Raw genomic sequence first — 14,561 nt, 5'->3', positions numbered from 1 at the left:
ATTTCGCACATAAATTCCGAAAAACCCATTGGTGCGAGCCGGGGTTCGACGTGAGTTCGAAGTGTTCGAACTCGAACCCGCGACCTCCGGAACGAAAGTCGCACTGTACTTACCGCTAGGCTACCAGCGTTTGTTCACTCACTCTAAACTCATCTATAATAAAAACAATTCCCTCTAGACCATATGAGCTTTAAATAATTTACGGCATTTTGTCCCACAGGGCGTGTTCCAGGGTCACAAAAATACCACCCAAAAAAATGTTTACGTAAAAAAAGTCTTAGGTTCAAATCATATCTGTTCGGTTTGTAATTTTAATGAGTTGTAATAAAGTCGAATTTAGAATACTTTTATGTAGAGGGGAGTGCTGTCTATTGGGATGCCGCATGATTTGGTTTTTAATTTGATTAGCGATGATTAGTTGATAATTATAAATGAGTAATATGTCAGTTACAATTATTTGGGAGTGCTACATATTACATTACTTTAATCTAGTTTTATGAAAGTATTTAAAAAAATAAATTAACTATAATTATACATATTGATATAATTTTCACTGAACGAGGTATGAATTCGTACTGAGTACATAATCAAATATGTATTAAAACCGAAATAAATTACACATATGAAAGAAAAAGTGACCAAGTCCTCTGGTGCCTGAGGCTGGAATCGAACCAGCGTACTTTCCAATCGCGGGAAATGCCTCTTAATCCGCTCGGCCACCCAGGTCACAGTTGTCGAGGTCGAAATTATCTCTCATATGAGTAATCTATATAGATTCCTTATATGAGATTATAGAGTCCTTGTATAGATTACTCATATGAGAGATAATTTCGACCTCGACAGCTGTGACCTGGGTGGCCGAGCGGATTAAGAGGCATTTCCCGCGATTGGAAAGTACGCTGGTTCGATTCCAGCCTCAGGCACCAGAGGACTTGGTCACTTTTTCTTTCATATGTGTAATTTATTTCGGTTTTAATTTATATACATAGTAGTGTGACTACTTTAAGACAGCACAAGTTGGAATATTTTCAATAGATTATAATTTAACTTGTGTTCATTAGAATCAAATATGTAGTTTAGACATTCAAATTGTAAGGGCCACATGGCCACAGAAGACCTTTTCGCAACGGAGAATGTTACTTACCAATTTTAAAATGATGTAACTTAATGACGTAATAGTAGGTAGTAGTTGAACATTTTTTATACTCTCTAAGAACTAAAAATCGCCGTCAATAGGAATTGTCAACAATGTAAACAAACCATTCTATAAAATATCAATATTCTAGCACAATTTTATTACTTTAAAGGTTGAGGATCATAATGTGATATGAATTGATTAAATAACACATGAATTTAGCCAGTATCTGATGAGTTAGAATGAAAATTAAAGACATTTTGACTACAAGGTTGTCACGTAGCGACACCTAGTGAGTATCTGTGTTACTAACGTGGTATGTATTTTTTTTTACTTTTATGATTTTATTTTTTCTAATAAATAAATAATATGTTCTAGTTAAATTAATAAAATTACATTCCTATACTTTCAGTCCATTTTATAGTTTCAGCATAAAGGTTTTGTTCATCTAGTTTATTCAGAACTTTTTGGCTAGTTACCTCTATGGTGGGGAATTTGAATTTGGATAGGAGAAAGAACAAATGAATGGGGGGATGGAAAATTCTGGACGTGAAGAAAAGGCGTTTTCTGATTAAATATGTACAGAAATTAATTTTATAAGATAATAATGATGTTTATTGGCATGGAAAGCACATGCATCACGAGGAAGTTTATAGATGCATAATAAGGAAAAGTTTTAATTTGGTGTTTTGGAAATGCATAGTTCCATCATCGAGGACAGGAGCAATAGGTCCTCAGACTACCGGCACTACAGCTGTTGCTGATATGCGTTGGCGTTTCGATGGTTGTGCCGATACCTAATAATTATTAGGTATCGGCACAACCATCGAAATGAAATTAATGCTTGTCTGCTGAAGTATTTTCCGGTAAGTGTTACCATAGTTCAATCTTAAAAGGAGTAGAGAAATTCTTTAGCTTATAAACGTGGTTCTTATTATTCTATTTCTATTGTAGGGGAGGAGAATGTTCATACTTCACTAATGAATCCGGAGCCGGGAACGGAGTGTTTCTTCGGGGACTTCAGCGATAGCAGGTACCTATTGTGTTGGTTTTTTATTTGGTTTGTTTCTTTTTACAGTTAAAATCTTAATTTAAATCCTTTCTATTCAAAAGTTAATAACCATAAAATGAATACTTGAAAGCCTATCTCATGATTGCAACATTTGCCAGATCCAGTTTTAGTTTCAGTTCTAGGTATAGCAATAAGAGTCACACATTTACTGAGTAATAATTTCTGTTTACAACAATTTGTTTGGTGGTGGTTTAATCTATATATTAGGTTTTTCTTAAAATAAGTTTGATCTATGGATGGTGTTACACATAGGATGTGTTTTTCCTAGGTTTTATGATCGAACTGAACTTGATGTAAATAACAGTTTAACGAACCAAATCTTGCTCTACCAAGTTACTGAGTTAGGTTTTATTTTGGGTGTACATAATAAAGAATTTTGTATAAAATACTGGTGTTTCTTTATACTTTCCCAAACCCTAGGTATTATGTCAACAGCCGGGCATATCTCTTAGATAGGATGGTGACGTTTGTTTACATTGTTCACAAGTTCTATTGACGGTGACTTTACTTCAGCAGTAAACTTCTTGTGAGCGTCAGAATGGCGGGTGTACATCAAGCAATCCTGGTGTGGTATACGTCAGGAGTTAGTGCTAGCAATGTGCCAAATGTGCGCCAAAATTCGAGCAATGTGCTCTTTGAGCTCCAGAGATATTTAAGAAATTAATGACACCCGCCATTCTGACGTCAGGTTGGCGGGTGCACTTCCAGTTCTAGCTAATGGCTGCTTACTCAAGGGTGAAAGTACTGCCTAAGGTTAGTACTCGCAATGTGCTTCCACATGTATGAAACACACACTAATTCAGAGAGCCGTTGAAGAGTAATATGGGATTGAATAAATATATCTATAACGCCTGCTGAAATAAAATAGCAATGTTCATTGCCTGCAATGCAGCATTAACATGCAGGCGCTTTTCACAAAAAAGTGATACTTATAGATATATTTATTCAATCCCATATTACTCTTCAACGGCTCTCTGAATTAGTTTGTGTTTCATACATGTGGAAGCACATTGCGAGCACTAACCTTAGGCAGTACTTTCACCCTCGAGTAGGCAGCCATTAGCTAGATCTGGAAGTGCACCCGCCAACCTGACGTCAGAATGGCGGGTGTCATTAATTTCTTAAATATCTCTGGAGTTCAAAGAGCACATTGCTCGAATTTTGGCGCACATTTGGCACATTGCTAGCACTAACTCCTGACGTATACCACACCAGGATTGCTTGATGTACACCCGCCATTCTGACGCTCACAACTTCTTTCTGTATTTTTCTAATTTCAATTTGTCAGGCAAAAAGCGCGATCGAACTCATGATTTTTTTTTTAATTTTTCGGAAATGGAATAACAAAGTAATACATTGAACAGATATTTACATACGTATCTCCTAGCAATGTATAGTATAATTTGCAGAATATTGCCAAATCAACTGGAAATCCCGAGAATATATATGGAAAACATGCTCTTTATTAATTTTTTATACGCAACGTTCTCAACAGTTGACGATCGCTTAATTTCATGCTTTATTTACACACTGGCGTTTATTATCAGCTCATGAAATGCTATAGAAACCGAAACCGAACCTACTGCTTGGCCATAAATGTGCGAAGAACAATACCGCGAACTTTCTTTGAAAACATACGCAATTTAGGAAATTTCTCTTCCGTGCACTGCTGGTATCACCTAACAAATCTCAGGCCTATTTTGTCCCAAATGTCCCAATACCGCCGTTTAACCTTCTGGTTAACTCGTAGCTAAACGTGCGCCCAATTTTGCCTAATTAAGCCGGCATCCGGCCCACTGGCTGTCAACTTGTCATTTCCTTGGCTTTTTTGGCCAAAAAAGATATGTTACAATTTAGTGGGAAGATTATGAGTAAATATTAGTGATTTTGGAGATGAGATTGTATGGATATGACCTGGAATTTTTCTTGTAACTCTGTAGGTAGTAATTTAATTTAGTGATTTGATGAGAAGTTTATGATTATGAAACACTAGTGGAAAAAATCCTGCTGGAGATCTTGTCTAGCAGTAAATCTCTAAGCCCTTCTTGAAGCTTGTGAGTAACTTTAAGGCAATATTTTTTTATTTCGACCGCTCGATGACTGGTGTGACTTTAAAGCAACAACACAGTTACTTACAGCTTAAAGTAGTACCGATTCCGGAATATCCACACTAAGCTCCACCGGAAACGTCATGCTGACATGTGTCCGCGCATGTGTTGCCGGAATCCGGCGAGAAATTGATGACGTCATTAGTTATGTGGCTCTTTTTGCGCTGCAATCTCGGACCTCACAGGAGTCGGCCAAGTGTTGATGCAATTTTGGTTTCTTTGTTTTGAATTGAGTACAGATTTTTTTTGATAGCTGAAATTAATTTCAGGGACAGACTTATCCACGTGTACCTGACTGACCAACATGTTGCATTGGTCATTTGGTACCCTCTGTTCCATTTTTGCGATGGCAACCTCGGATCTCACAGAAGTCGGTGAAGAGGTGATGCAATGTTGGTTGCGTTTTGGATTAAGTACAGTTAATAAATCTGAAATTAATTCCAGGGACAAACTTGGACATTTAAAATTTTAAACCCAACTAGGCTACGTGGTTTCTCTTGTTTTTGAATTACGTCCGTAGACAATAATGAATACAGAGTTGGATCAAACTCACTCAGTATAAAATTGAAATGTGTGACTGTCACACACAATGTGACAATTACAAGTTATTAAGCCAATCTTAATAATGAGACAGTGACAAACATTTGTAAATGTTACTTTGGCATAGCGTCTTTTTATAGACGAGAGAGCGCCTTTATTTCAGTGCAAATCTCAATCGATATTACCAAGCTTGGTAGGTAGGCATCGGTTAAAACATTTTCGAAGTTGCGATAAGTCGATAACCATTCAATGTACCTACTTAAGCACCAATTAATTTACTAACTACATCTGTCAATAGTGTCAATTATTTCCAATTCCAATTTAGTTGTGACTTTACCAATTTACCAATCACCAGCATAATGAAATCAAGTCACGACGAAGATCGGCTTTCTCCGAATCACAATTATGTCACAATTGGCTTTTTCTAACAACGGGCACATTCCATGAAATTAGGCTTTACCTATCGTGGACCGGGAGGTGAAGCGTAGTTGCAGAGATTAAATTGATAATCGATTTTATCAGGAATTTTTAAACACCACAAAATGTACCTTTTTCAAGAAGAAGGTACCACGTCACGTGAGCAAAAGGAGGCTCTAACAGGTTATTTGTAGTAGGTAAGTTATATCAAATTTAGTCCTTATGGTAAGCGGATGAACTGGAACCTACCTTTTATTGAGAACGTCACATCACATATAATTAGTAACTTCCGTTTTTTGATGTTGTCGTGAAAACAACGTCTTTCTGAATAAAATAAATTCCATTTTCTTTGGCACCCATTTCTTGAAAAATATGTTTATTTATTAGCTAGTGTGTTGTCATAGTGACTGATAAGATTTGATACATCATATGGAAAACGACCTTAGTCTAATATCCTTCATGGGATCGGCTGTCATTGTTGTGCCTGTTCTACCAATGCGATCCAATTTAAAAAATAATGATAATAAATAATTAATTTGCGTTGCGGATTTGAGAATATGGTCTCTGAATAAATGGAACTTCTATGTACGGATTAAAGATCGCCTATTTAAAAATATACGTCGTACCTATTTAATATCGTAATTTTCATAACACGCTCCTGAACCATGACTAACCAACCACCTACTACAATTTACAACGACGCGTGGTGAATCACCTTTTTGCCTCAACCTTTTTAGCCGACGGATCCACCTGTACGCAATCTCGTGAAAAAATCCTAATCGGTTTGGAATCACACCTTGTGATGAAAAAATGGCCGACCTTCTCACCGAGGTTTGGATTTATGGAAACACCTGTGGATGCGTAAATAACAACACATGAAACAAGAATACACTTATTAATTAAGGCACGCCACAGACTTTTAAAAATTCATAATCTTAAAAAAGATTTGTATGCAACCTGTCAGTTCAAACTGACAGAATTTTCAGATGGAACTGACAGGTTGCATACAAATCTTTTTTAAGATTATGATTTTTTAAGACTGTCTGTGGCGTGCCTTAATTAAATAAATAAATTTATAAAATAAATAAATAAATATCATAGGACATTCTTACACAGATTGACTGAGTCCCACGGTAAGCTCAAGAAGGCTTGTGTTGTGGGTACTCAGACAACGATATATATAATATATAAATACTTATATACATAGAAAACATCCATGACTCAGGAACAAATATCTGTGCTCATCACACAAATAAATGCCCTTACCGGGATTCGAACCCGGGATCACGGCGTAGCAGGCAGAGTCACTACCGACTGCGCCAGACCGGTCGTCAAATAACCAACAATATCCAGGCCATTGAAGAGTCATTGATTTTTCTGGAGATGACACTTGTCGATTTTTCATTCTCCAACATAACAAGTTTCATCGGAATCGTTAGAGTCGTTTTCAAGATCTCCAAAATACACCGTGTCCAATAAGTCCGAATACTCACATTTTACCTCAGTTCTAAAGATATAGGGATCACAGGCCATCAAATTCTTATTTAAACTAAAGAGTATATTCCTCTTAATAAAATACAAGCACAAAGTACATGAAATTTCCGAAGTGTCTAAGAAAAACAAAGAGGTAAAGTGCCAACAAAATACTTGCTCGGCACGCAGGTGACGAGTTATTTTTTATAAGGAGAATCTGTATGTGATAAAACAGACGCCACGTGTCCAAAATAAACTATTATGGGTACCGAGGATAGATAACGTTCCGGGCAACTAGAAAAATGTGCCTAGGTTCCAGAGCTCACCATCGGCCCAGGTGTGGGATGCAGTATGTAAGCGAGGTAAACTACCTTCAGTACTTACAGATAAAAGCGTTAAAATCAACGTTTTTTTTTCTTTAAAACCAAGGTTTTGGAGAAAAAATGCCTTAAAGTTAAAAAGGATGCTTGGGAATGAGTATCATGTGTCCCAACAAGACGCACCTCCAGCACATTCGGCAAATGGTATTCTAGCGTAGTTTCAGACTAATTTGGCAGTTTTTTATCCGAAACATGAGTGGCCACCCAGGCCTCCAGGTTTAGGCGTATTAGACTATTTTGTATGGTCATACATGCTTTGAAGACTAAATTTTTATAAAATCATAAACCTAGATAATTTCAAAAAGGTTATCGAGAGTATTTGGGATGAAATGTGAAGAAAACGGTGCGTGCCGCGTGTGATCCGTTTGAGAAGCGTTTGAGGCTGGTAAACAAGTTAATGCTGGAGTTATTCCAAAACATTTGTTGTGAATGTAGTAAATAAGAGTGCCATTCATAAAATATAATAATAATGTAGTAACTATTTGTTCATTTTGTTTTATTGGCTATTTGTGCTGTATTCAAACTTATTGGACACGGTGTAAAGCAATAACGATCGTCTTGTACAACAATTATCAATGAAACCCACAGAAAATAAATATGTAAGTATATTATGTTTGGCTGTCTAATTAGTGGTCACAGTTATTCTATCTGTATAATTGCATACTTTAATGTCGTTTACGGTATCGAGTAATGCACTTATTACTAACATTAATGGTAGCCTCAAGTAATACAAAAACAACAGCATATTTAATTAAACTGTAAGTAAAACACATAACTAAGTAGCAAATGACAATTACCTTCACCTGCCGGCGTATCATGCTTCCAATTTTATCACTTATCCACGTGGATAAAGCATCCGTCACGCTTTAGCAAGTGTGTGTGAGAGTGACAGATGTCTTATCCACGTGGATAAGTGATAAAATTGGCAGCATGATACGCCGGCTGCAGGCGATACGACTATATTAAAAATATAGGTAGCTGTACCTAACACATAAACTTTATATTATGACTAAACTATTGTATCATAAAATAGCACAGGTTAATAAAACCTACATTTTATACCGCCATTATACCCTACAGACCTACATTACTTAATATATTCTAAAACTATATTTTATTAAAACAGGATAGAAATTCCTTTATTCTCATTGGAATATTACCTTTATTGTTAAAGGTATAAGGTCTATTTAACCCTTAAGGTGCCCTTCAGGTTTATTGCACAATGCGCGCAGGTGTTTGCGTAAAAAAGGAAAGGATTCGCCGCAGGCGCAGGTGAGGGATCAAAGAGAATGTTCTCGAAGCTTACAGAGTATAGGCGTTTTGAACGCTGTAACAAGTTAAACGGAAATGTCTGCCGGTCTATCATGCTTCTAATTTTATCACTTATCCACGCGGATAAAACAACTGTCACTCTCACACTGACATACTTGCTAAAGCGTGACGGATGCTTTATCCACGTGGATAAGTGATAAAATTGGAAGCATGATACGCCGTCTACGCGTAATAGACTGGGTGTTATTTTATAACTGGCAATATTTTCTGGATAATTTGAGCTGCCTACCTATTTACAAAAATTAAACTTTAGACATCGATTCGGCCAATTAGTTACTCTGATGCACAACCGTGCGCTTGGGTATAACTTACTGTAGGGTATAACTTTTGCAACTTCAGAGGTGTTAGTTTTTGGCTTCGCCACAGAATATATAATAGTACAAGGCTTCGCTTATTTTTTTGCGCAATAAGATTAAGTATTTAATCTTATTGCACAAAATCATCCTCCTTGCGTTATCTCGGAATTTGCCAAGGCTCATGTCATGGGAGCCTGGGGTCCGTTTTGATAACTAATTCCAAGATTTGGCGTAGGCACTAGTTTTACGAAAGCGACTGCCATCTGACCTTCCAACCCGAAGGGTATCAAACGACATTTCGCATATAAGTTCCGATGTTCGAACCCGCGACCGCCGGATCGAAAGGCGCACGCTCTTACCGCCAGGCCACCATGCAGCGCTTTTTTTTCTTATTGCAGAAAATAATTGATTTGTTCCCTCTTTTTTTTATATTCTCCCTTGGACTGTCCTTATAGCCTGAGCGCTTATTCTGGTTACATAGAGCATATACCTCGTTCACTCCATATGAACGATTGGATTAACACCAGGGTGGGATTATACCGGCAAAAAAGTCGGATCTCAAATATAAAGCGACAGAGCATATTTTCGTTTGATATCAATAAGTTGTGGCTTATGTTACACTATTACAGTATTAATAATCCATTTTGAAGTGTGTGTGACACCTAATTGAATCGTTACTCGATATTTTCCAGCTTGTTATGATATAAAAAATATTTTCAATGAAAAAAAAATTGAGTTATAGAATATTAAAGCCAGGTGGTTTTAAGGTCAGGTAGCTAAATTATTTATTCAAATTATTCGTTAAAATTAAGATAAATAAAAACAAGTTTAACCTAAAAAGGTGTTATTGCAGTATTTGCTGTACGCATTCGGGATGTAAAATAATGCAAAAATTCTGCCACTTGTCTTGCAAATAGTCATGTTTATTGGTGTAATGTATATGAAATATTTGAATGGCAGCAAAAACTACTGAAGTATGACATGTAAAAAGATCGACGATTATCAATTTATAGTCGGATTCTTTAAGATAAGATAAGATATGCGTATGTGTACGTAAAATAGGTACCTAAAGTAAATTGCACATTTTTGAGTAGTAGTGTGAAATAAATTCCATTTTTAGACAGAGAAGTGGTGTTTCTTAAAATATTTAGTATAATAAATAATGGTATGGTATGGTATTTAGTATAATAGTTATTTGTGTCTTAAATAGGTTAATATATTTACATGAGTTCCTATTTTTTTCTATAACGTAGTCCAATAAAATCAAGTCTTTAGTGTTATTTACATATCCCGCACCTTCTTTTGGTCTTCTCTGTTTGGCCTAAAGGTTGACTGGTAAAGAATGCCATGTAGCATTAAGTCCGCCTTTTGTAACTGTATATTTTTACATACATACAATCACGCCTGTATCCCATAAAGAGGTAGGCAGAGCACATGAAACTACTTAAGTTTCAGTGCCACTCTTGGCAAATAAGGGGTTGAAAGAAAACGAAACTGTGACATTGTATATTTTTACTGTGCAATAAAGTTTAAATATTTTTATTTAATTTTAGCCTTTTTTTTAACTTAAATTATCGCAGTTTTAGTACCTTTGCCCATTGAAAATGACACTGACAAAATTATAGCTCAATACAAATTCTTAAAATAAATTCTTAAAGACTAGAAAAAATATAAATTAAGTCAAAAACCTTCACCAAAAATGAAAAAAGTTAAAACCTACCTGTATCCAAAACAACTAAAATGTACAGTCATGCTTATATTTTATAAAATTCGCATAAAAGTTAAAAACCATTGGGCCGCGCGCCCAAATCACGTAAAACATAAAAAAGTAACACCGTTAATTGCCAGCGTCGCCCTCATTACGGCCCTGGATTCTAAATTTATAAACAATATACGCAATTTTATTCATCTTGTCCCTTTCGCGCTACCTATAAAAAATGTAGGAGTGATAGAGAAAACATGTTTAAAATTTTTAAATTTATTTTTGTAAAAGGCACGCCTCAATCCGTCCCTGATAGAATGCACATCTGGGAGCAATGATGGATGTAACATTCCGAAATGTCTTAAGCGACACATTCACTATTTTGAATTCAACTTTAGTATTGTGAAAATAAGGTTTATTTTTAATTGTGGATTATTTAGACACCCATGACTACGAACACCTGTTTCAACCACGCGTTTATTTAACACAACACACAAGCTATTTTCAGACTTAACTACTTATAATAAGGTTTCTTTTAGATATTTGTTCAAATCTGGCTGCATTCTTGTTTGTAGGGATGTTCGCATAAATTATCAATGTTTCGCTTCAAGACAAGGATAAATTGAATAAAGATGTCTCGCTCTAACACTTGTTTTTGTCCCTTTCGCGGCCGAGATTTTCTCGTTTGCAAAATAGGTACAATAAATAAAACAATGCAGATACCAAAAAAAACTAATTTTAATCGTATGTTTTTAATTTTTTTAAATCGTAATAATTGAAGTTCTATTATAATTTGGAATGTGCCAGTAATTGGTAACTGATTAGTTCAATTTGTCTAGAAATCAGTAAGTTCATTTACCGAGTCAAATACCATTTGATCGACGCCAGGTTATATGACGCATAACACGAATGCAACTAACACCATACTTGCCTTTTCAAACCACATTTCAAGAACGATAAGGTCCTAAAACTATTGTAATTATGAAGGTAGTTAGAACTTTTTCGTTCTAAGTTGTAGTAGTCCCAATTTGCATCTTTAAACCATATTAAAACAGTGAAAAGGTTCTAATTTTATTGTAATTATGAAGGTACTTACAACTTTGTCGTAGTGAGTTGCAGTCGCTTAAGCCCTACTCTGGAATACGTACATATTTTTTCAATGACAAGGTTCTAAATAGATCGTAATTGTGAAGGCAGTTAGAACCTTTTCGTATTAAGCTTTTGTAGTCCATAATACACGACCGACGGCGGCTCGCCGGCGCCAAAGATGGCGCCATCTATCCTGCCAGACATATTTTTTGTAAAACAAAGGAACATCTACTTTATATCGTAAATTTTAGAGGTTATATTTGACTGTCGTAATATATATCAGCTGAGAATCCAAAGAGTTATAGGTTACGAACAAATGTGAACTTTAAATTATTATTTTATAAAGTGGAAATTGTATTGTGAGTTACAAATTGTATTGAATTTGTTCCTCGATTTGGAATTCTGGTCGACGAGTAAAGAAAGCTACGCTTTAGGAAGTGTATCTGTCTTGGGTTATTAATTTAATTCTTATATAATATGCCGACGATGTTATAAAATGTGTATAGATTTTGAAATTAGATTTAGGTGGGTGGAGTAAGATGGACTTAACCACGCGCTGGAAGTCCCCAGCAACAGCAACACGCTGAGATGAGGCCATTTCGTGGCACTTCATTATTTTCTGTCTTATTGTTATTATGTGTATTTTGTCTTGCCTGTATTCACGAATAAATGTTATTCTATTCTATTCTATTCTATTCTAATATCGTCACTACTTTGAAAAAATCTCGTATCTCACGCTGCTCCTCAAAGTTAAAACGCAGTAAGTCTATATGCATTCCATACATACCTACTTATTACATTTTTAACCGTCGCCTCATATCTCAAGAAGGACGGTTATCAAGTCGTCTGTATGTTTTTTTTTTTTTTTTTATGTTTGTTCCTCGATATCTCCGTCGTTACTGGACCGATTTTGAAATTTTTTTTTTAATTGAATGTATATGCATACAGATTGGTCCCATTTTTCTCAGAACCCAGTTCTGATGATGGGATCCTGGAGAAATCGAGGGAACTCCTCAAATCTGAAAGGCATACATATGGTTATTTTTGTGTTTTTAAAGGAACAGCATGCATTTTAGGTACGTAACAGTGACATTTGGTGCAGTGGAACTGCTGATGATGGCCAGAACGGAACTCTTCAAATCTGAACGGCACGCTTATAGTGACTTTGGTATTTTTATACGAACAGCATGCACTTTCGTCCAGAACAGTGACATTTGGTGCAGTGGAATTTCTGATGATGGTCAGAACCGAACTCCTCAAATCTGAACGGCACGCTTATAGTGACTTTGGTATTTTTATAAGAACAGCATGCACTTTCATCCAGAACAGTGACATTTGGTGCAGTGGAACTGCTGATGATGGCCAGAACCAAACTCCTCAAATCTGAACGGCACGCTTATAGTGACTTTGCCATTTTTATAAGAACAGCATGCACTTTCGTCCAGAACAGTGACATTTGGTGCAGTGGAATTTCTGATGATGGTCAGAACCGAACTCCTCAAATCTGAACGGCACGCTTATAGTGACTGTGGTATTTTTATAAGAACAGCATGCACTTTCGTCCAGAACAGTGACATTTGGTGCAGTGGAACTGCTGATGATGGCCAGAACCAAACTCCTCAAACCTGAACGGCACACTCATAGTGACTTTGGTATTTTTGTAAGAAAAGCATGCATTTAAGTTCAGAACAGTGACATTTATTTAGTTATGTTTGTTAAGCATAAGTTTTGAAGTCAAAGTTTGTCAAGCTTCGATTTCTTATAATATAATAGGATTCATGAGGAATTGAGGAAACTCCTCAAACCTTAACGTTATACGTATATTCATTTGTGTTGCCATCTAATAATTAAAGCATTAAAAGCAGTTTAAAAAAATACTTACACATTTCTACATAATCCAACATTCGCAAGTAGCTTTCACCAGAACCCGAAAGGCGACGGTTTTTTTTTCTTAAAAATTATTCTTTTCATTGACAGAAGAAGATACAAGTTTTTTTCATAGTGACGATATTTAAAATATTTACAAAAATAAACTGGTTTGTAATGACAAAATAATTTATTTACATAAACATAGGAATTTACAAAATTATATACGAATCTAAGTTTAAACTTTTGTATAGGTTTTCTACGAAATCTAAATAAATCAATAAGACACAACAATCTGGGATCAGAAACAAAGTGCAGTCTTTTGGGTTAAAGACTCGTTGATGTCTTTAGTTCTTCTATAATTCTATATGTATGGGGATCATCGCACGTAGAATATAGTTTAGTAATCAACATGCGCTGTTGAGCCTTCTTAAAAATAACAAACAGCTCAACATGATTGCGGAATGCGCAGTTTAGGGTGGGCAACGCGCGTGTGACTCCTCAAACTCCTCAGAGGTTGCAGGTGTACCGACTACAACGGGATGGAGGTTGTTACCATTAGGCGACCCGTGAACGTGGTTTCTCCTGGACGTACCGTAAAAATAGTTATTTGTTTTACAAGGGGGCAAAGTTGTTGTTTAACCGCACGTGCCAATATTAATACCCGAGCAAGGGACAGATTCCAATATTGAAATCTTGAGCGTTGCGAGGGTTTCAAGGCACGAAAGTTAAGCAAACTTTGCACCGAGTGAAACACAACATTTTTCACCACACCAACACGAACAAACATCAAACTAAATCAAATCCAGCAATACATTCAATATTTATGATTCAAATTCATCAAGTTAAAATGTGTATGAAATAAAATTATGTACTTTGCACTTGCTTTGCACTCTTGTGGAGAAAATTCAATTTTGCTATCTGTTTACGAATAGCAAAGTAAGCCTTTACCAGTTGGTGTGGTGGTCTTGTGACAAGGCAGACCGATTCAATGACGATTTTGACCTTACTTGGATATGATTTTAAAAATCGCTAACGCTGTGAAATAAAACTATGCAGATGTGAAGTAATGAAGGTTTTGTTTTTTCCCACCAGGCTGCGATAATGAGGCACCAGCGGCCCATTTCTCAAAACTGAAAGTTACAAGTTAC

This window comes from Leguminivora glycinivorella, chromosome 11 (assembly GCF_023078275.1).
Source record: "Leguminivora glycinivorella isolate SPB_JAAS2020 chromosome 11, LegGlyc_1.1, whole genome shotgun sequence".
Classification (NCBI taxonomy): Eukaryota; Metazoa; Arthropoda; class Insecta; order Lepidoptera; family Tortricidae; genus Leguminivora; species Leguminivora glycinivorella.
Note: the sequence above shows the minus strand (reverse complement) of the source record.